This window comes from Falco rusticolus, chromosome 4 (assembly GCF_015220075.1).
Source record: "Falco rusticolus isolate bFalRus1 chromosome 4, bFalRus1.pri, whole genome shotgun sequence".
In the NCBI taxonomy this organism is placed as follows: Eukaryota; Metazoa; Chordata; class Aves; order Falconiformes; family Falconidae; genus Falco; species Falco rusticolus.
In genome coordinates, this window is record NC_051190.1 from 63,668,297 (window position 1) to 63,693,429 (window position 25,133).

The window sequence follows — 25,133 nt, forward strand, 5'->3', positions numbered from 1 at the left end:
GCTGGTTACTGCCAAAAAGGGCACAGGAATCTTTAAATAAAGTCACTCTGATTGTGGTTGTGCCAGGGATGTTTATCAGGGTGGTGACCCAGAATAAATGTGATCACTCCTAGAGCTAAAATCCTAACCTGTATCCTTTATTCATCCATTTGAACAGGATCCTGAAAGGTCAAGGTGACCAATACATATATCACATGTATGACAAACAGGGGTATATTCAGTTCTCTTCCAAGTACATTTGCTGCAAATACGAGTCTTACTCCTTTTCAAATCCAAACAAGTATGTCATTTTTGTGCTTAGTCTTCTGAGCATTGTGAGAAATAATTTAAAAGCAGATGTATTTAATGGACAGGTGTTCATTTCTGCGTGTAAAATCTGAGTGGAAAAACAGGTAAATATGTGGCAGCTCTTAATAGGTATCCTATTAATGTATGTAGAAAACATGAATCACACGTATAAAGCCCTAGTTTGAAGGCTTATGACTGAGGTGCTCAGGTCAGGATTACTAGCCTAATGTCAGAAGGTTTACATTTTCAAAGGCTTTGACAGGAAAAGAAACAGATCCCTAAACAGAGATACCAAAAAGCACTTTGCATCCCAACTATATCCATTTCTCATAGCAAGCAAGTTACAAGCAACCTATAGAATACACCCAAGCAATACCAAATCTATGGCTTATGATTTATTCAGCACTTCCTGAAAATCAGAAGCCTTGGAGAGATCTCTAAATGAACTCAGTATGCTGGGACTGCCAAAATCACTAAACAATCAAAAAATAATGACCAAATCGAACAATTAAGGAACAACTAATACAGCTGGAAAAAATCAGTTTGATCAAGAATATTTATTGAGAGAAAAAATTAAAATTATTAGTAAGTGTGCAGGTAATTTTCAGTCATTAGAATTACCTCTATACCAAGAAAGTTAGAGAATCATAGAATGGTTTGGGTTGGAAGGGACCTCAAAGATCATCTAGTTCCAACCCCCCTGCCATGGACAGGGACACCTGCCACTAGACCAGGCTGCTCCAAGCCCCATCCAGCCTGGCCTTGAGCACTGCCAGGGATGGGGCATCCACAGCTTCTCTGGGCAGCCTGGGCCAGTGCCTCACCATCTTCATAGTGAAGAATTTCTTCCTTATACCTAATCTAAATCTACCTTCTTTTAGTTTAAAGTCATTACTCCTTGTCCTATCACTACATGCCCTTGTAAAAAGAGAAATGTGAGCATAAATAATGTATTATGATTAACTGTATGGTATTTGAAGACTTTTCTGTAGTAAAACATCATATTCTGGAAGCAAGTAATCCGAGTTAATTTGTGCTTGAAAAGTATTTTTAGCTCTCCTATTTATAGGGAACACATGGAAACTGATGAAAACCTGTCTCAGCTGTGCTATAAAGAGAGAGAAATGTTTGTAAACTATGATATTGGAAAATTTCCATCTTGACTTTTGAACTCTTGGTATAATATTTTGCTAGTTAGTTACTATGGTGATAGTGCCCAAAGCATCAGCAGCTGCAGCATCAAAGAGAACTCCTGTGAAACACAATATTACCTAAAAGGAACAGGTAAGTTTGTATAAAGGAAATATTTATTTTTCGATTATATATCTATCAATTGTCTCATTGTTATAGTATCATTCTTGTTAGTGTTAATTATCTCAGCTAAATTAGCTACCTACAAGTTAATACATAGGTAGCAAAGTTAGAGAGGAAAACTGTTCACCTCACCTGTTTTTCAGATGTTTCTCTGGGTGACATGAATAATTTTCTGGAAACACCACTCTCTCCCCCACCTCCCTTCCAATAATTACAGTGAGAACTCATATAACCTTTTTAGATAGCTGAAATGGGTAAAAGGAATTGAACATAGGTCACTTGCTGTAGTCTTATAGATATTTTTTACCAAAAGACTTGCTGGAGTTAACAACCATAGATTATAAAAATTTCTGTAAATATGATTATACTGTTACAGTTTATATAACATTATGTAGTAACTGTATATAGTCACACACAAACTCTTTTTCTAAAGAAATAGTGCATAAATTGCATAATGTAGGTTTATGACCATGTGTGTGCAGTAGTTATAGTTTACTATCCATTACATATTATCACTGTAAAATCAGTTCCAAGAAGTAATTTGAATTACAGGATTTTCTCCTCCTCTTTCTCATTTTACTGCTCTTATTTTACTTGTATGACAAATCTGTCTCTGTGGATTTCAGTAGCATTGGTTATGACTAAGAGGATGCATGAAGGAAAAGCATGATCACCTCTCTGCTTATTAGTACAGAGTATTTAACAATAGTTCAATGTAAAAAAAAATAATTAAACCAAACAGAATATGTATCTATGTACAAAAAATATTTTTGTGATAATAGAATTTTATTTTGAGCGCACATTTTTTCTATTTTCTCTGCTTATTATGTACAAAGCATTTTTTATAAAAAGGGGTTGTGAAAAAGGGTGAGGTGAGGATAAAAATGTACTTCGAATGATTTCATACATCAGTTAGCTAGTTCTGTGTAGTGAGCAGAAGGCATAGCCTCATAGCAGTAGGAAGACCTAATATTTAATATATTTAAGGTAGTAAAAGTAAAAAGGAAAGGAAAAAGGTGTGAAGATACCTGCTTGTTGAAAATAGCTTTAGAATAGTGTTATTAAGCACATAATGCTCTGGCTCTATTATTTGATGCCCTGAGAACTGCTCCCACTCTTTTTAATCACTGCAGTGCTCAGCATCTCTGACACTGTCCATTGGTAGTCTAACTGCAGACCTTCTGAAATCAGCTGAAGGAGTAAAGGCACAGACCTTGATTGTCATGAGAGATCTGGTACTCAATTCTGAAAGTACCTGAAACCCCCTCTGATATCTGAAAACTGGCAGAATAGTATGCCCCTGGAAAAATACAGATCAAGCACAGTGAAAAGATTGTCTTCTGATTTTTTACGAGAATAACCTCAGCCTAGAGAAAAAAGATTTTTTTTTTAATATGAAAACAGAAAATTTTTCTTACATTTGCCAAGTAAATGTGATTTTCTTAAAGGATTTCTCATGCTGTGGAGGGGATTCTTCGGACCAGACATAGACTCTTACAGTGGAAATGTCCATACCTGAGCTAGTTACATTAGCTTCCTTCTTTGTGACTGAGAAAAAACCCAGGTATATTTACGGCATGATAAAAGTTAGTTAGATGTCTGTATTGTCAGATGACTCATGCCCTGAAATGCTTTTCACTCACCAGCTATGGTAAGAGAGCTCCCAATAAGACTGGCGAAATATTGATGCCTAAGGTTAGTTTAGGTGAATCCCAAGAGTGAAGAATCTTGATTTTTTTCTGTCAGGAACCTCATGCCTTCATGCTCTATTTCCTATTGTTTTACTTTCCCTAAACTACTTGTTTCTCTTTCAAGCCAATTCTGAAGAGGAAAGGGTGGAAGGTGCAATGATTTCATCCACAAACAACTTATCTGTTAGGAAACAGCAGTACAAGGCAGAGGTGACTGAAGCTACGGGCTACTCATTTTAGATAGCTGCAACAATCTGTCCATGAACACTTTAACACAATGGATACTAAGATAAGCCTGAATATAGCCTATCAGAAATTCAGGTATTTCATTCCAGTTCAGCTATTCATCCCACTTTGAGACAAGAGTTGTCTTGTGGAAGCATCTGTGTCTCTTTCCCAAGGGTGCAGGTTGAGCCAAGGCTTTGGGTCTCACCAGCTTATGACTGCTGAGGTGAGGCTTTCAGTCAGTCCCTTTAGGCCAGTAAAGAGATGGAGATACCAACTCCAAATAGAATTTGTTCTCCCTGTCCACAGGACTCAAGGAAAGTCAGGACATGAGGAAAGAGGGCTCTGCCTCTCCTCAGGTGCTGGTGGCACAGAAGACAAGCAAGCCACTATGCTCTTCTCCTTGCTTTAAAGTGTGGAGGGTCTTGGTGGAATTCCTTGTCACTTACCTGACATATCACCTACTTCACTCTGATTTCCTTCTAGGAAATGGTAAAAAGTAGTAGCTAGAAGAAAGAATATGGATGATTATTTTTTTCCCTGATTCTGTCAACGTCTATGGGGATTCTTGGACTATGGACCCTTGAAGAATTCTTTATTGTTCTATAACATAGAAGAACTGGATCTTGTCACTCTCCATTGAAGAAATCAGGTCCAGGAGATTTAAAATACATTTTAGACCTTCAGAATGCTTAGTTGCAAAAGAATAGATGATTCAACCCTAAAGCTTTGTCAGCAGTCTAGGGTTAGTGAGTTATTCATTATTCTGTTTTATTTCATACTTCTATTTCACTACTTTTTAGATATGTCCTTCAAATATTATGGTGATACAATAGTCTGGCAAAGATATGTACAAAAAAAAAGTTTACAAATATTTTTAAGCAAGTGATATACAATGCTGGTGAAAAAGCTATGACTGAAAAGTTATACATGAATCTGGAAACCCAGCTTGGAAGAGTAATATGTGATATGCAACATCAGAGCCCAATACAAAACAACAAGAACATGTTATTTTGATTTCTAAATCTTAGTAGAAGATTCTCCTGGATATTACTTAGTTGCACAGCAAATATCTTCAATCGTGAAAAAGGCCATGAAAACTGTCATAATAAATCAACTTCTTTTATTTATTTATTTTTTTTTTTTAAGAAAAGCAGGCTCTATTCACACAGTAATGTTTTTTTCCTCTAGCATTTTTGCTGGTGTGGAAATGAGGCAGTACCAATGCCCACAGAAGTAATTGAGAGATTTTCCAGGCAAGTCGCATTTGCAGGGACGAGGTATCTAACTCAGTGTTCATTTTTATGGACTCAATTACCATTTACAACGTGGCCCTAAGCTCATCAGATGAAAGTTCTGCTGAAGTGAAAACTTGTACTTCTTCTCAGTGGGTGCAGGATGTGATCCATATAAGTAATAAACTTGTGTTTTACAGGCATAAGCTATAGTGCTCTATAGAAATATCCATGAAGAAAAGTCATTATGTATGAGGATTCCTTTTATTTCAGCATGTCTAAAGGAACACATATGCTGCCTTATTCATTCTTAGCAGCAAGGTCATTCCCCACAGGACATGGAACAAAAAAAAAATTGATCTGCAAACAGCTCTTATAGCAGTTACTAAATATCTAGCCTTGAAAATCACTTCTAAAAGCAGAGGATATATTGTGTTATTGTATATTGAATTTTCATCTTTCACTACCAGAGTCAATATTTCCACTACTCTCAGTCAAAGAATTGCACTAAGTCCAGCTGTGTACATTCAATAGCATAAAAGATACTCAGGTGTTACCAGATCTATTATCTGTATTTGAGCCTTTGTCTAGGAAAAAAAAAACCCCATAGGGCAAAAACCTTTCTCAGTTAATTAGGAAATGTGATCTAGAGGGTTTACAGATTTAAGTGTTTCAAATGCATTTTAGAATAGAATCAGCCATCTACCAAGAGACTGCAAAGCTGGGCTGAGAGCACAGTCTGCCCACCCAGTAACCCTTGCCACAGCTGGGTGAAGATTTGCTTGACTGTTGAACAAGAGTAAAGGAATAGGCAAGAATTAAACTACAGTGGGTATTGATAGGGTGAGGAACTTAAATGTGATGCAGAAAGCAAATGGAATTGACTGTAAAGGAGAATTTAGAAAAATATTTACATAAAATGTGGGGATAGAAGAGGAATGGGAGAAAGCAGATCCTTCCTGAGTGTCAGAGGAACAAGCACATAAACCGAAGCAGATTTAGCCACTGTCTGTGTGTGTGTGCATGTGTGTGACAGGAGGAGTTTTCACTCTTCTAGGGAAAAAATGTCTGAAATTCTGTGGGAAATGTTCCATAGCCACAACCACAAAATGCTTTCATTTTCTGTTTAGAGGCAGCAAGAATCCAAGATCTAGAGAGGGAAAAAGGTGTCCTAGGAGGTTTCAGTTTGTGCTTCATGCTTCCTGCATTCCTTGTAGCAATGGATTCTGCCTTGTAATCTGTCTGAACCACATGTTTCTTTTGTTGGTCCTTTCTCCACAAAAAGTAGTAAAATACTCACTTTAAAGAATAGATTAATTTTTCAGACCATTCTGGCAACTAATTTATTTTATTTTGTTTATTTAAAAGTTGTTAGTTTGGAGCATTTTGAAAAAAAACCCACCAAAATAATAAACAAACCAAAACATTTTCCATGAAGGGGAAAAAATGAAACAAATCATTCCTATTCTTTCAACATTTCTAACATCAGGCACACCAGCAAGACAAAGAAGCCTTCGTCAGCAAATTGGCTTGGTTTGTGAGCACTGGCCCTGACCCTAGTTGCACGAGCTGATGCAGCCGCGTGAAGAATTTATCCTTTTCCAAGGGAAGTATGGGTGACGCTTCTGCTATCCCTTGTGACTTTACTGCAGTCTCCTGGAATTTTATTTTTTTGTTTATTAATCTAGCAATGGCAATGAGGGAAATGTCAGAATCTGCTCTTTTTCTTTTTTGTTTTCTTTCTTTCTTTTCTTTTCTCTTTATAGCAGTTTCCAGACTTAATGACACTTGCAAAAATCTGGAAGCAGTGAAATGGCAAGGAAGAATCAGAATGCAAAGAAGTCCAAAACTTATTACATATAAATCTTTTAATTTTTATGCCAATCTTCTGATACTGGGGTTCTCGTTTTAGAATGCATTGGATTACCAAGAAGAATTATTCCTCTCTGTTTAACTTTAATAACTGGGGAATATTAAAATGTTATTACAGTTCAGTTTCCAACAATATATTTGATTGAAAGCAATAGGTGAGGCACTGAAACCAGAATCCATTTCATGTGGGAGCAGGGTGCACTTTTGCTCACTCTGTGCTTGACTGCATTCTCCCTTTCATAACATGGAAATCATAGCATGGACTGGTGGCAAAACCTGAGCTCTCCAGCACCTTATCTCATACCCACAGTCTGAAAGGTACAAGAGCTGCCACTGGTCCTTCCCTTTTCTTCCCAGGGCGACTGCCCTAGCACACGTTTGCTACCGGAAACCTTGCCTCCCTGCCTGCAAACAAGTATGAGGCCATTGCGCGCAGTGAGGGTTAAACCCAAAGCCCTGTTGTACCAGGCGTGTTGAGCACAGTCCCGTCCTCTCCCATGTCCAGGCTTGGGGAACCCCAGGTTGTGTGTGGTGGTGCTGCTGGGTCTGCACCACAAAACCCTGCTTCCAGCTCCTTGGTCTCTCGTTGCAGGTGTGCTCTGACCCAGCCCAGTTGTTGTCAAATTTCACTGCAAAAGGATGAACCTAAAGAACAAGTTTCACTCTTAGCTGTGTTTCTAGATGTGGAGCATTTTTAGAGGACATGAATTTCCAAAGTGCCAAATTCACTTTGAAAGCTAGCGTGGTATAGAGACTGACATGTAAAGGTCTTTGGGTACATAAAGACATAGGGAAACAACTATTTCAGATCCAGAACTAGTCATGTGTCTAAATCCTATGGAAAGCAAAGTGAACTAGGTACTCAGGCATTTCTGAAATATTCAACTGCTTCTTCAGGACTCTACCATCATTATTGTTTTCTATAGCACCTTTGGGAAATAAGTAAATACTTGTGCCATTCCTCCCCCCAGTTTCATCTAAATCAGCAAATAATTACTTAATTGCAGGTTGTTATTTGTGTTGCATTGTTGACTAGAGGCCAATTGCATTGTACAAAATATAATAATTATCTCTGTCTATAGATTAAAAGTGAAGGATTTTTTAAAAAATCATTATTTTTTTAACCGTAGCATAAAGAGAGCTGTACCAGGTCAGGCAGTGGCCAGAGGAATATTTAACTCTGTAAAGTCAAAGACAGTAATTTCCTGTCTGGTGGATTGAGTGACTGGAGTGCATATCACTGTGTGCATGAACATATTTCTGGTTTACAGCAGATGGCAGGAGATAAAATGTAAATATGTTTAAATCACTAGGAGTTCTCCCCCACAATCATTATGTTATTATATTTCCAGTCTTTCGAAAAACAGTTTACCTTTCATCAGCTCCTGTTAACTAACAACCTACTTCACATCATCATGCAAATATGAGAAAAGAAGACAGCTGCTTGAGTCACAAAAGATAAATATCTCCTGAAACAGCTATTGTTTTGAGTTCCTGAGTCTACTAAATAGATATTTTCAATGCAAATAAATGATGTAACCCAAAGTGAATCCAACAATACACTGGCAAAGTAACTTGTATGGTTTTCACAGGAGAATATTCAATCTGTGCAAACAGACTACCATCTGTAAACAGCAACATAAATGGGAAGTGTACATCTGATGTGCCTGCTCACCAGATCCAATCCTTCAGCATGCTGTGTACTCTTATCTTCTTTTGTTCGCCCTATAGGAAGACATTTTCAAAGCATATAGTTTCATAATGAGACTTAGGAGCCTATGATCATTTCCAAATGGGACAGGCTATTAAGGTCACCTATGTATTTTAATGGAATCAAGACCCTAGACTCCCTTTAAAAAAAATAATCTGTTAAATTCACTGCCAAATTCAGAGCATTAGTCAAAAGTAAATGAATCCACTTTTTGAGTTAAAAATAACACTGCTATTTTATTGAGCAGGACATTTTTAAAAAGAGAAATCTTAAACAACCGCTGTTATTGTAAACTTTCAAGACATAAAAAACACTTGTAAAAATTCTTTTGGTTTACAAGGAGCTTCCATTACACAAAACCGATAAAAAATGGATTAAAAGTTAAACATTTATCACCCAAGGAACCGTTGAATAGACTTTGCTCTGAATAACACCTGTAACAATAAACCCCAGACCCCTGAAATTCGAATTTTTCTGTTGTGCTTGCTTAGTTACTGTGTACACTAACTTTTTAGTCTCTGATGGGGTAGTGGTGCAGTTGCAGAAAATATTCCCTCCTTAGGGATTTGCATATATAATTCCTGGAGGGGAACATTGCCCTCGACATGCACACACAACTGCCACTACCATTAATGGAAGTTATGGGTTCCATTCAAATGCAGAGTACACCTTTGAGTATGCCACTAAATCAACAAAAAACTATATTACGATAATGCTAGAGGTAGGACTTAATCTACCAGAGCAAAATATTTAAAGAGTGAGCATAATTTCAGCCTTACCATCTCTATTAATGGGGATATTATCTTCTGTAAAGGGACTCAGACTACTCTTTATACATAATCTAAGTTATAGAACTAAAGCACAGTGAAATGAAATGATGGTGCTATTGAGTGTAGTAAGGCTGTTTCCATTTTACTTTTGTCTTTACTTGCTGGTGTAGACTGTATCAGAATCTCAACACAATAACATTACTGAAACTTTCATCCTGTTTCTGATTTACACTTCGCTCTGGCAAATTGATTTACATCCATGACCAGGCCATTTTTACAGTGCTAGAGTAACAAAGTGAAAATGAGAATTAGGCTCCCTTAGCAACAAGTTTTGCCTTCAGATATGTTGAACCTATGTAACTGAAAGCTTAGCTGGAACCTTTTCGTGTTTCTTATGCAGTTTTTAAGAAGAATTACAAATTCAAATTAGGATAGGTCCCTTTCCTAATAGTAATTTCAGGTATTCTTTTTCAAAACCATAATTAATTTTTTACTCTATACCATAAATCTTTATTTAAGGAATCATTCCTAAATTAGCTTTTAATCTCCTTATTTGTATTAACAGCTTTTATTAAGTCATTACCTTCTTGCTTCAGTTATGCATAGCTTAGCGCATATAGATCTTTGCATGACAAACATACATGGATCATGATACTATGTATCCAATGTAAACAGACATTTATGAAAAGGAAAGGTATAACCAGTAGAGAGCAAATGGTTTTCTGGTTCAGTGTCTTCAGTTTTACTCATCAGACTTCAATAACAGAGATGTAGCTTTATGTGTTCAAGCCCACAAATGACACTGGTTTTGCTTTCTGAGTTTTAGGAGATAACTGGTATGTAGAGGTGTTTAGGTATACAAGGCAGATTACTTTTTTTAAAGTGTCTCCCATGTGCAAAACCAAGCATTCCATATACTTATATGTGAACTATAAATTTGAGATATATGTCTAATTAGATACTCATTCTAAGTAGCTACTGCTACTTGTTAAAGCAATGCTTGCAGCAGCGAGCAATTGAAGGAAAACATGTAAATAGAAATAGGATTTTGAAAACTCCTGAGGGACCAAACATGTTGCAGGGATATTAGGTTTACGCTTTCTAAGTGACTTTTGGCAGAGTAATATATCCCACTAAAGCACCGAATGTAGCACAAATGAAAAGTCATAACATGTTTCTATATGAACAACACTTCTGCATGAAGCCATATTAATGTTACAAAGATAACAGTCCTTTTTTATTTAATATGGATTTCCTAATTGCAAAACACCTTATGATATATTATAAAGACTATGATTAGATTAGGCCAAACAAATCAATATGCCTTTAATTAGTGGCATATCTGCTGCTTCACTATGCTCTATGCTAACAACAAAGCTCAATGAGTTTAAGATTCCAGGGTTCTGTAACAATGTTTTCTAACGCTAAAATTTTGGCTTTATTTCATATATATAGGAAACCACTATGCTAGCAAAAAAATGAGAACAGTTTCTATAGAAATGCATGAGCTGCTGTCTACGTTAAAAGTAAAAATAATAATTTTTTATGTCCCATCCAATAGATGTGGACATGCGATTGTATTTTAATGAAGTACTAGCTTGTAGTGTTGCACATTAGATAATATTTCATATTAATTAGTATTGCAGCCTTCTAGCCTTTTTCTAAAGATGTCATTATATGATTGGATACCACTGAGTCACCTAATCAATGAAACAAAAATTACTAACACAGAACAATTAATGGTGACTAATCAGTCATGTTAAATTAGGAAAACAAGAACAGTCTCGTTAACTCGGTGTGCCCAGTTACTGAACTCAAATGTCTATGTTTAGAGATGCACAGCGAGGCTATAGACAGGTATTTTTCTAAATGAGTATAACTGTCACCATTTCTTAATTTCAGATTTTTCCTACTCAACTAGTTAATATTATTGTGATATTAAGGAATTCCAGGACAATGGAAAATTGTGACTCAAAAAACCCACATGGGAATGCATGTTTTTAATAGTAAACAGTATGCATATGTATTTTTCTACAGAAAATATACTTTTAAAATACATAAAACCAAGCTTAGCAACAGGAAGGTCACATGAAGCTCTGTGATTACTTGAGTGCAGAGGTTCCCCAGAAAGAGATGTGGTGGCTATTTGGTCATTTTGTGATAAAGCTCTTTCTTTTTGACTTGTAGAACATGTTTAATTTACTTATTAACAGATAAGAGTTAATCTCTGCCAGAGAGATGTGTACTACTCAGTCAAATAAGTACAAATGTGTGTGTTTGTTTTTTCCCTCCCTGTGATCTGGGACAGACAGATGATTCTTCCTTGAAAAAAAATAAGCATGAGATTAAAACTGTGCCCAAACCACAGCCATAAAAATAATTGCCAATGTTTGCAGAGAGATGTTTTAAAGAGACAGAGCAGAGGATGTATTCAGAGGATACCCAGGGTCCCCAGAATTCTCTCCTGCCCTTTTCCCCTGCAATCGAGTCTCTTCTGTCCCTGATTCATATAAATTAGGGGATCATAGCGCCCTATTATAACGCCAAAAAAGTTGCAATGTGTGGCAGAAACCCACTCCTTTAGCTATTTTCCTCCTCTTGTATGTCCTGAGGGGTTATAGGAGCTTAAAAATGGCCACAAACAATAACTATGAAAAATATTTTTGAGATCCTTAAAGTCTTGCTCAGTTGTGAGTGATTTGCTCTTTCCTTGCTCTTTGGCTAGTGTCCAGTTCCTTCCCTGAAGGCTCAGGAACTACGCTATGCAAAATTATGTACCCCTTCCTCCCTAGCTTTGAGTTTGCTCTCTGACCCTACTGCTCCTTTTAAATTCCTTCATATAAATTTTTCTCAGTCTCTTGTGAGTCTTTAAGCTTTCCTTTTTAGATTCAAAAAAATTATCAAAAATCCTTTTAAAAACCTAAACAATTTCTAAACCATTGCTGCTTAATGTTTTAGGTGAAATAAGATACGTGTTTTTCACTAAATAATCAACAAGATACTTTGACCAACCCAAAATGATCTTGTTTTAGCTTTACATAAACAAGATAAAACTCAAAGCCCACAAAATCTATCTTGGAACAAGATTCAAAATTCTTTTTAAGGTCATTCAATGACGCATTTGTTGTGTGTATCATTTCAAAAGGATAAAGTTTTCTGTGTCATAAAGACTGCTAAAATGTCTTCTTTAAAAAAGACTTGATTTTAAATAGTCTTTCACTGTAGTAGAAATGACCTCTTTTTATGGAAATATCTAACTTCTAAATAAAATTACTAAACTAAAAACCTCAAGATTTTTTATTTCATCTTGTTAAAAAATACCTCTGTCTCTCACATTTTACCTCCTCATATAAAAGAGAGGTCTATTAGAATCTAAAAGCTGAAAAAAGTGTCCGCCCTCCATCCACCCCCCACCCCCCACCCCCCACCCCGCCTTTTAGCTTTTGTATGCCCTCTTCCCCCTTTGAGTAAAGGGGAAAAAGATTAGAAAGCATTGATTTCCCTTTACTTTTTTCCATATTCTCACTGCCTTATTTTCTCTGCACCCACCTCCCACCTTCTAACCCCTCCCCTCTGGTCTGAAGGGGGTGGGGTGGGGTTGGGAGGGTGGAAAGTGAAAAGGAAAGTTGCGTAAAGGTAAAATTCTCCAAGACTTGTTTTTTTTTTTTAAAAAAAAAAGTAGGGATGAAAATACCATGAAACACTTCCAAAATTATGTGTTTTCTTCTAAAATGCACTATGGAGTACAGTTGCTTTGGATAGTTGTACCTTATTTCAGGTTTCACTGAAATTAGGCTGCCTCCATGTTCTATACAGCCTCCCACCAGCTATTTATACACATGGATAAGATTTCCCCCCTGAGCTTTCTCTTCTCCAGGCTGAACAGTCCCAGCTCTCCCAGCCTCTCCTTGTATAAGAGATATTCCAAATCCTTTAAATGGCTTTGTGGCCCTGCACTGGGCTCACTCCACTGTGTCCAGGTCTCTCTTGTACTGGGGAACCCAGCCCAGACCAAGCACTTCAGAGCAGACCAAGCAGCTCCCTGACATAACAGGCAACTCCCCCTCCTCACATTCCCAACCCAACCTTGCTAAAGAATCTGTATCCCTCCATGGCAGCTCAGCCCTGTGAGCTGTCCCACCACATCTCTCTGATCCCAGTGGGACTGTAGCCTTGCAACTACACACAGATGTCCAATGCCCTCTGTTCCTGTGCTGCATGCATAAAGGTACAGGCATTCCAGAGAGCCACCCAGACATGCAGCTTTTCCAAAAAAATGTTTGACAACTTCCCCTATCATGCTGCACTTTCAACATGCCTTTACTTGCATGGATGCACTTGTGGTGGTCCAGTTTCTGGGCTTGAAGTAGAGCAAGTAGAAAGTCTCTGGTCAGTCTCTTTGCAGTTAACACCCTGTGTGCCCTTAAGAGCACCTAATGACAATGAGTCCTCCCTTATTTCTTCCAGAGCAAACGACTTTTTTTTTTCCCTTTTGGTATGAACACAGCTGTTTAGCTTAAGTTAGATATCATCCTGGACAAAGGACGTTAATGAGTGTGTTACTGCATCCTCTCTTCAGTTTGATGCTTAAATTAAAATACATATATGCACACATGTTTTTAGATGTATATATGAGAAAAACAACTAGAAAGCCGTGATGACATTTCTCATTCAGGTTGAAACCAAGTTATCTCCTGTGTAACTGGACCCATTCCAACTAAGGAACACTCCAAGCTTTTTATCTTCATTTCCAGACCACAGCCTGCTGTGCTAATAACGAAAATCAGAATAGGTATGGTATTTATTCAGTCAGCCTATGGCTACATCTGATTATCATCTCTGAAATAAAAAGTGGTTTGTTTTTTTTTTTCCTTGGTGTGGTGTTCCTGGCAGAGAAAGTTTTGTTTCAATATCAGGCTGCTCTGGTTTTCAGGTATTTGGGATACAGAGCGAAGGTTCAGTATAACCAGGTAGGATCCCAGGGTCACCTAAAAGCCTCTCCTGATGCAGGTCAAAGTGGAAGGCAGCTCAAAGGACAGCCTAATACTATTTTCCATGTAATCATAAAGGCCAGTATCCTTTAAAACACTACAGCTAGATGTAGAATCCCTGGAATAGTCTGGTGAGGAGCTGTTTTTGCCTTAAACTGATCAGCAGGCAAAGAGAGATCTTTACACACAAATGAGGCAGAAATCTGAGTAGGAAAGAGCCGTGTGTATCTTCTTCACTTATATAGTAACCTTTACAAATTACAATTTAACTTATATGTTAACCTATTATTATATGAAGACTCATAAGTTCCAGTTCAGAGAAAGTCTCCAGCCAGGAATACTAAAATTGCTTTTGAATAGCCTGACTATAATTACTAGAAATGGAAACTACTTGGCCTTAAAAAATATCAGGTGAATATGAACAGCCTTTATAAAGTTTTAAAGGCAGCACACACACATCTATCTTCTTCATTGGGTGTGTTTGTGTTAGTGTTTATGCTTGGATCAGGAGTGAGATTTTCAAGTAAACCTTCCCGGTTTTCTGACTTAGCATGCTTTGGTTCACACTGCTGAGCTGTCAGAGCTCACAAACCGGATGTTCAAATGGAACTAAAACTTGTCTATATGAGCAAGTAGTGCAGTCAAGCAGGAATGGGCCCACGGAGTGAACCAGCTGGTGCTGATGTTCAGTCTCTATGTATGTCAGGAGTTTTACTGTGCACTGTCTCTGGTCCACAGACTGAATAGGCGTGAGTGGGTATTATCAAACATAATTTTAGAAAATTGTTTAGAGTACTTTATCCTATTTTTCCAGTAGGTTTTTCTGAAGAATTCTGAAGGTAGCAGAGATTTCCTGAAAAGTTTTTATTTGATCACGGATTTAATATTTCCCTAATTTTTTCCCCTCATAAAATCATGTGCCTTATTTGTCAGGGAGATGGCATGACCACTTGCAAATGGGGTGCTTCTCTCCCTGAAAGAATGTTTTGCTAAAATGTACTTTGTGCTATGGGAAATTATAAGATTCCTTCTCCCTAGCAAAATCAACCTCCAGTTATGCCTTTGGCCAAGAAACAAATGATTTTAAGTTTCGCTATTAGTTGACAGTTTCACAAATGTGTTAAAAACTACTGCTTTCCAAGGTGCCAGGGGATGCTTATAGCTCAGTGAAGAAGTGTGAATGGACTCAGATGAAAAGGAATTACATTCACTGTCAATATGTAAAAGGCCTAAACACTAAACCCCACAAATGTACTGTGCTGATGTTGCTTTATTTAACCTCAGTGTTTTGCTACCTATTGATGCCTGGGGTCAGTGCCTGTACAAACTGCAGAAAATTAGTGGCTCAGACTGTGTTTAATGAGACAACACAACTTAGGCAGTATCAAAATGGCTCAAACTCTAAAAAAAAATAAATAATTGTGGCGCTTGATTTTAACCTGTAACCTCTGGGAATATTAAGTCAGCAGTCAAGGCCAGTCTTAACATTCTGTGGCTGCTAGAAGGAGCCCGACATTAACTCAAAGTATGTGTCTTAGTCATGCTGAGATAGTTCGAAAGGCAGACAAGGAAAAGCCATTGCTACTCCATTTCTCATAGGCAGAGCACTAGTGCTTGCAAATAGAACTGCACAACACCTCCACCCCCTCTGCAGGTGAGAACAATGCAGGCAATGAGTCAAAGGGCTTAAAAATATTTGCGTGCATTTGATATTTCTACCTTAAGAGTACATCCAGGAGATTTGTCACAATTTTAATTGAGGTAATGGGGGCAGGGGGAGTGATTTGTTAGCACTTAGGCTTTTACCTGCAGTCTAGACAGATTTGATGCATGCAAGGTTTGGACATGCATTTGTAGCAGTGATCATACATCCAGTGTTTATGCTCCTCTGCTTAAAATATATGCTTGCAAGAAATGACAAATCCCAAAGCCACAATTCCCATCACAGCTTAGTCTGGTGTCAGCTGCAACAACACAGGCAGCTGTCTGTGATCCCTACTTATTCCTTGGGTCATGCTCTGCCCTTTCCTTCTTTAAGTCTGTGGAAAAATCCCAACCTTAATTAGGTCCCAGTTCCTTCTCCATGAGGTGGTAAAATTCAGGTTTGCATGAACAGGGACAGTTCAACAAGAATTAGGAACCATGGCTTAGTTTCTGGTGCTACCCCCAAGCTTCATTCAGTGCTGTCATTGTGTACATCTCATCCTTGCTTTCTCAACAACTACTGTTCATATTACAAAAGACCAGTCCTTGGTCTTTCAAAGTCTTAAAAAAAACGGATGTCCTTACTTTGAAGTTGTTGCTTCATAATGTGCTTTTGATCATGGTTTATAGACATATTTCTGGCAGAATCTGGGCTTTCTTCTTCCATAAAACTACCACCAAATGACCCCGAAACTTTGCTGTTACTTCAGTCCTATTAGTAGAAATATGCCAGCTCTGCCAGGCCCTGCCAATCTTCATGCACAGGCAAATCTGTGGAATTTTGAGTTGCTTCTACAAGCTGTGTTGCTTATGCGCAGGAAGACAAAATTTCACACAGTAGTTCTAATGAATTTAGATTATTCCATAAATTCTTAAAATGTATTAGTAAAAGCAGTTTTGAACAGAAGGTGAAACACTATTATGGAACTTTGAAGGTGATGTTCCACCACATTGTAACAAATTAATAAGGCCTTTGGAAAGAGTTAGAAAAATTTGCCCGGGCAATGCATTCAAATGCACTTCATTACATCAGCTGATAAATATTTCTGCCTTGCAAGCAGAACAGTAGAAACATGAGCTATTCTGTTCCCCAGAGCAAAGCTATCTCCCATTACCACCATTCACAACTGTCTGGGAGACACGTGGCTCTACAAGACACTCGGCACCTTGTTGTTCCCTGCAGGGCATGAAGCATCTGCAGTGCTGGGTGGCTGGTGGCTTGCAGTGCAGGGCTGGCTGGGGCACCACAGCAGAGCCCCCGGACCGAGTACACATGGCACATTTGTACCTCTGGTGGAACTAAATCCCACTGTGTCGTAAATATTGACTCAGCAGTTTGGCTGCTGCTTTCATTTTTGCACTGAACAATGCCATAGGAGATTATTAGGCTTAGCAGTTGATTTTTGCTTGTAGGATGGATCAATGATCATTGATAACAGAGTCACTTTTTTATACGCTTATTTTAGTCAACAAACTGTTGTAGCATGGCAACCGTGATTATTCAGCTGTGCTGTAAATAGGCTTTCCTTCCTCATACAAATACAAGAGCATTTTCCTTCCTTTTTTACTCCATGGGTTTCAATTATTACTCCTATAAGCTAATTCACATATTTGCCAACACTGAGAAGTGACAGGAAGCAAAGGGATGTTTCCATTACTGAAGTTCCTCTCTTATTTGTGTTTTTTTGGCATTTACCTCACAGGAAGTTTTCCTCAGAAGTCCCAGCTAAGACAGGAGATACATTATGGTCCTTCTGGTTATATGGACTTCATAAAAGAAAGCAGCCTTCTCTTCATCTTGCTGGAGTTTCTACTTTGATGCTAGACAAACATTTTTGAACAACATTGTCTCTTTTGTCCTAGTGAATAAGTTAATTTGTTGTAGTGTTTTTGTGCCTGCTTTAAAGAACTATTATCTTGGCTGAAGCATTTGAAACAGTAACTTGTTAGACTAATAATAAAAAAAATCCACCTAGGAAGACAATGTGAAAGGAATAAATGTAAGCTTTCCCTTTCAAAATTAGTTGTTCCTTGAGGACATAGACGGTGTTTTCATGTGACCTGTCAAATGTACCTAAGCAACACCTGACCAGTTAGTATTTACCACAATGATCATAACTAGTCAGAAATTAGTTTTCTGCAGAAAAAGTACACAAAAGTAAACAATTGTTATTGAAAAGTGAAAAATACATCTTTTGATTGTAAGACAAAGACCTGACTTTTGCATGAAGTATTTGGACTTTGCTTTTTGATGTGGAACATTTTTCTCATTACAGTAGATGTTTCTTGCGTAAAAACTCTAAACATGGTTCAGAAGAAAAAAAAAAAAAAGAAAAAAATCCACTGGCAGTTGCAAAGGATACTTCAACCTTACTCCTCAAATTATAGACCAAGAAATAATTGCAGCATTTCTTTGATGACTAATTTCTAATAGGTTAATATGTCCATGAAAATGTCATTGGCAATTCACAAATACTGCAAGAAGAAAAATGCATTGAGTAAATGATTGCCTATTTATGACTTATTTTCTCAGCCTTGGTTATTATAGTTAAATGATGTAACCATTAGATATAATAACTATTCAGGCATGAAAAGAGGTTATTTATCACAACTGCATACAGAAAAATTAAATTAATGTAGCCACTGATGGCAAGAGATTTTTTAATATTATTCACTACAAAGAAAACCACAGTTCCTGCCTAAAGAGCTTCTGTTTCTTAACAATAACCCCCAAACACTAGACAATAAAAGCACAATATATAAAGAAATGGATCGTGATATCCAGATGCAGTTATAAACTAATTTCTAATTGATTGCAATCAACCCCTTAAGCTGTTAACCCACAGCATTTACTGATATCTGCCTCAGTTTACCCAATTCTCATAAAAATGACTTAATACCTTGTTTGATAAAGCCAAAAAAAGATAGCTCAAGCACTCTGTGCTGCTTTCATCCTACTTAAATGCTTTTGAGATGTATGCATAAAATGGGCTGCATGAAGATTTTTAATATCAGGAAAGAATATTTTGTTCTTAGTTACTGCTTTTCTGGCTCCTGTATTTTATATGCAGCCTTGCTTTGGAGCGGCTGTTGGATTTACTTTGGTGGGGCAAGAGTGGGCTCCAGCCCGCTGTGCACTGCATATAAATGACTGCTAGAGGTCTAAAGCATGGCAGGGTAATAGGTTGGACAGCTGCTGGCAGGAGGTTTCCCTGTGGTTTACCTGGTAATGACACTGCCCACCGATCACAGAGAGCTGGGGATTCCTGCTGGCTAGGATTTCACCGGAACAGCTCATATTTCCAGGTAAAGGTCAAAAGGAAAATGTTCCATACAGTGGAAAACAATTATATTTTCATGCATGTAAATATAAAAAGAACATGGAAAATACTTAAGGAATCTGGGTTTAACTTTGAAAGGGGATAACAGTATCCTTTTTTTCACAACACTGTCCGCAATTCACTCACACTCATGGAATGAGTCAAATTCTGTCTTCATTTACGCTCTGCTCTCCCCTGGGGACTAGTCAGATATGAGCAGGTGTTTCTGGAAGCTGGATCTTTTTCAGATGTGCTAGGCAGGAGAGGAAGGATTCATTTTGTTGTTTAAATATGAAAACACTACTTTGACACTTCCAGTTTTTGTCAAAATGCAGTATTATCTCCTGACCCCTTGTCCTTCAGAGGAAATGCTGGAGGACTGTGCTGGCACGGGGGTTACTAATGTGCTCCTCTGCTCCATTAGCTTCTCTCCTCCTTTATTTTCCATTTTCAGTTTGTGGAATATTTGTGTGTGTTTTGCATACAGACTCCTTTGGCACTGTCCCAGTTGGTGTCCCTCACTACTCCTCTATGCCGTATGCTGCACAGGACTCTGCAAAAGGAGATTATAGCAGCTCTCAAACCTATGGCCTCTGGGAGTGCTCCTAGGATGAGTGGACAGCTCAGGTATGGAGGGACCTCAGCTGGTCTCTAGTCTAATCTATTACTCAAAGCAGGGCCTATCATAAGATCAAACCAGATCATTCAGGACCTTGAAAACACTCTGGGAGGGAGGCTGAGCAGCCTTTCTGGGCAACCTTCTTCCTCTGCTTGACTTCTATTTTTATCTGGACTTTTTACCAAAAGGGTGACATCCAAACTCTTTCTGGAGGGATGTTATGAGCAACTGTTTCTTGTAAGCTCAAACATCAACCAATCTGTATGTATGTTCCAATCTGGAATATACTTGATTTTACAAGGCCTCAGGCAGTATCTTTATTTTACTCTCACAATAATAACCCAATTATTCCTTCTTTGATGCTGTGAACAAGTAATCAAGCAGATCCAAGATGACTTGCTCCATGGATATTTGCAAGAAGAAAAGGAATGGCCAGCTTTAACAACTGGCAAAGCAAAGCAGTATGTAGAAGAGTGCAGTCATTTCCAAGAAACGAAAAAGTTGAATTTTAAGAAAAAAAAATGATAAGTAGCAATGAAACTTTGTGTTGTTTAGGTTTTTATTTTGTTGGTATGGCAAAAACAACAAGAATTTTGTATCTGGGTCATTCATATGTCCTATGAGTAGCCAAGGTACCGATTATTCAGGAAGGAAAACTTGTCTTAATCTCATCTATTAGCCTTTATCATACTTCCCCCATCTTTTTCCACTTCTACCTCCCTCTTCTCTCCTCTTTCTCTACATCTTTGTCCATGGGAGTTAGGAAAGAGAAGGGAGACAGTTGAAAACACCTTCGAGCTGAATAAAGATAAATCCTGAAACATAAAAAATTCTCACAAATTATTTTTTCCTTCCAGAAATGGGAGTCAATGGCAAGTTGCAGCAATAGCAAGAGCCTCAAAGACCCATTCTGAGTTTTGATAAACCAAATGTAATTCTTCCTGTCTGATTTGTGTTTTACACTGAAAATACAACGTCCTAACAGAAGGTCAGAGGAAGACCTGGCCACTGTATATTCCTGGGCAACTATATCTAATATCAACTGCACACTGAGGATGATGTGAAGATTAATTTTTACTGCTAACAATTATTTTTTAGATTCTTGAATGAAAGATGTTGGGAAAAAAATTGATGCATTAATAACACACACGCTCGATGCCATCAGGTGGAACCAAAAGAAAGCCCCAGACTGTGTGTATAGATAATTAGCTATCCTTCTACTTCTTTTGATCTTTTACATGTAAAGAACATCTTATCTCTAGTTATTTCTCTTGAGGGGTACACTGTCATTTTAGCATTATACACCTAAACAAATTGGACAAAACTGTTGATGTAAATCCCAAAGAGCAGCAATGTATCTTCATTATAGTAATTACGTGTTTTATGACTTTTTTCATATAAAACAGTTAGCTGAGCTTTAATTTAAGCTCAAAAGACAGCCAAGTGCTTATGGCAAAGAAATCTGATGGAAACTCAGTTAAATAAAATTAGAATCACATTTAAGCATGTTAAAACTGAAACAAATGATCTGGATCAGACCACCCTACCTCAGTGAGTGTTCCTACCTGTGAAGGCAGATTGTAAATCCGATCTACTGATCCCACTACATAAAGTGAGGAGGCAGGAACTACAAAAACCAGCTCTGGTTCCATAAAAATAAAATGGCTTAAAGAGAAACAAACATCCTCTCCTCACAACACACACACACACACGTTTCTGATGTGTCTAATTTTCATTTTAGAGTCTTCAAATATCATCACTCGCAATTTACTTTTTTGAAATGTTTCCTTAATTCTGGTGGTGTCTGCTGTGTGTTGCTGTCATTAATGGTCTGTCAGATTTTTACTGATAAAACAAACCTTGAGGGATCTGTAAGATGTCCTAAAATTCATTCTATGTAGAAATCCAATGAATAAGGCCTCAGTAAGAGAATGGTACAGAATAAAAGTCGCAGGACAAAAACTATGGGCAAAGTATAAGAGAAGGGTATAGGTGGATTAAAATGAAATGAAGCAGGGCAGAGAAAGATGAAATCAGAAAATCACAAATTACTTGAAAAATATTTCACATGTCTTTTTTGTTATCCAAACTCAGTCTATTTTTTACAGTCACAGGTCTGTCAGTTTTTGGTGTTTGGAGGTTATGTATCAGAAATATCTTTTAACTATATTAAAGGATAGGAGGATTTTCAGGAGAAGCACAGTAAACTCATGAAGGACCAAGGGTAATAGTATGATATTTGTGATTTATTCATAAGTATGTCTGTGCCATTCTTCGCATCTACATCAAGTCAGTACAGTTAATAAAGAGTACTAACAGTGCCGGTTGCAAACCATACCATCCAGTAGTTATTCTCAGGTAAATAGTCCATTATGATAAATATGGACAAGAAACTTTAACAGTTAGGCCAACCTACTGGCTTCCAAAAAGGAACTGTGGAAAACAATCCTTCTTAATGCACTGATTTTCCTCATTGATGATAACCTATTTATTCCAAGCTTTTATTTTTTTCCTTTTCTGGTATTCCCCATGTATAGGCCATGGTTCTCAGTCTGGCCAGGAAAGCCGTTATCTTCCGTTCATTCCAGTTTCCCAGAACTTCCTTTATGCTTCAAAGCATGCTAACCACTATTCAGTATAGAAACTGAAATCAGTTTCTCTCAGAAAAATATAAAGATAAACATATCTCTAAAGAGATATCTAGAGAGGAGCATCACAGTAGATGAAGTGGAGAATTAAGTTTTTATGTGAAGTAACTCATGTGGGGACTATATAATTAAAGTAGGCAAACTTGACTGTGTTTTGTAATCTTGTCAGCCAATAGCTGGCATTTCAGTGACTGTCAAACACATTTTACAGACTTTAAAAAACATCTTGATTTGGTTTTCTGCATTTTTCCCTTACAGAATCAAAGACTTTTGTACTCAGGAGCCCTGAAAATCATGTTATTCATTGGTCACTCGGATTATATTTTTAACTTCTAGGTTTTGTACAATACACATTTTCTCCTCAAGGTCAAGAGCACCTGAGAAACAAGCTTCTCACTGGACTTGAATCCCGATTGACTTTATCATATCACTCAATTGCTCGAGTTCATCAAATCTACAATCACGAACATTCAGGTCATCACACCCATAAAATACAATGATAATCAGAACTGACCTAAAGAAAGGTCAAGCATGAATTGCTACCCAGCATGTCTGAAGAATGTCTACTGCAAAAAGAATTGTCTTCTCTGGAAGCCAGACAGAATTATAGCAATCAAAAAGTAACAGTTCTGTGAAAGGCGGGTGAACATTTATCTTGACTGGTTTTTTAACCACAAAAGAAGAACACAGACCGGTAGGTTAATTTATTCAGAAAACATTGGCTGGATTTTGTCTCACCTGCCTTTAAGCACCCACAATGCAGATGTTAACATCACAGCCAGTGACCTAAATCTCTCTTAATAGTCAAAGAAAAGAAATAGATCCTTAGGGATGTGATTCATCTGACCTATTTCAGAGATATTTACCTAGGAGATGAATTGCACCAGGACTGCACTGAGTATATTGACTAGATCTTCACAGACTATAAAGATCATGGGCTGTTCTGAATGAACAGTAAATTTTGCCAAATGAATCCTACCTTGTGTCAAAGTGCTAAAGGCTGGTACAGGGTCAGCACTCCAGGTTCTATGGGCACAGTTTAGTTCCCACCAGAATGTGAAGTTCCTTTATAGGCATGTTATAAGAAGACTCATGACTTTTATGGTCTACATCTCTTACTAAACCAAATTCACACCTTGTAGTAGCCACTATCCTTCAAACTGTTGAGAAGGAATAGCTCTAAAAAAAGGACAGTGTTTTAAAATGTTTACCACATCTACAATCAGTTTGTAGTTTTAAAGTGTGGTAAATTAGGAGGAGCTTTCAATTATTACAATAGCTTTTCCAAAATCTCCAAGAAATTTCAGAAAACTTCTACATCTCTGCCTGTGAAATGTCATGCATTAGTTCAGAAAATGTGTTAAACTTCACTAATAACTATACCTGATCAAATTATATATAATATATATTTTAAAAAACCAGAAAAAACTACAGTTAAAAGTGTAATTTATTCAGATATTAAAGAGGATAATCCTTTTGTAACTTTTTTCTTGGGGGGTTTTTTGGTTTTGGGTTTTTTTTTTTTTTACAAAATCACTGGAACTCTTAAAATATTGAGCGAAATAAGACATTTGTTTTCTCCTTTTCATGAGTTAAAATACACAGTTCTTTAGCAGCCTCTGAAATAATAAAAAAGTAGTCAGCTGTAGCTACCAGCATTCCCACATCCTAATGAAAAGCACTTTTGTTCTTTTTTTTTTGTTTGAGGTGAAACCAGAGGATGAGGGTCTTGTGAGAACTCGGCATGCACTTCAGTTTTCTAATGTGGCACAGCAGGGGAGAGATACAGAGGTAAAGCAAGCAGAAATAATAACCAGAAGCTATAGGAATAATGGGAACATGAACTATTGGCATGCAGGGAGACAAGAATCTGAGTATCCATGCTCTTGACCTTATTATATTGCACTGTAAGATACCCAGTCAGCTTTACTGTCTCGCCTTTTCCTTCAGTTGGTAAGGACTTTTGGAACTCCAATGGTGTTGGTTGAAGATCTCAGTAGTTAGTTTAATTTCTAGCTCTTTGAAGTTTGTCCTTCATTGTCTGTCTTCTTTTTACATCTGTATAATGAAGTAAAATGATGAAATTTAAGTCAAATTGAAAAAAGCTTCCTTTGGACAAGAAAACCAAATTTGAGGATATATATTTTTTTTTCTTACATCAGAATCATAGAATCATAGACTCACGGAATGGTTTGGGTTGGAAGGGACCTTAAAGGTCATCTAGATCCCCTGCCATGGGTACGGACACCTTCCACTAGACCACGTTGCCCAAAGCCCCCCCCATCCAACCTGTCCTTGAACACTTCCAGGGGTGAAGCACCCACAGCTTCTCTGGGCAACTTGTTCAAGCCTCACAATGAATAATTACTTCCTATTATCTAACCTAAGTCTACCTTCTTTCAGTTTGAAGCCATTACTCATTGTCCTATCACTACATGCCCTTGTAAAAAGTCCTTCTCCAGTTCTCTTGCAGTCCCCGTTAGGTACTGAAAGGCTGCTGTGAGGTCTCCCTGAGGCCTTCTCTTCTCCAGGCTGAACAACCCCAACTCTCAGCCTGTCTTCGTAGGAGAGGTGCTCCAGCCCTCTGATCATCTTTGTGGCCCTGCTCTGGATTCAGTCCAACAGGTGCATGTCCTTCTTATGTCGGTGGCCCCACAGCTGAATGCACTGCTCCAGGTGGGCTCTCACCAGAAAAGAGTAGAGGGGCATAATCACTCCTTTGACCTACTGGCTACACTTTGATGC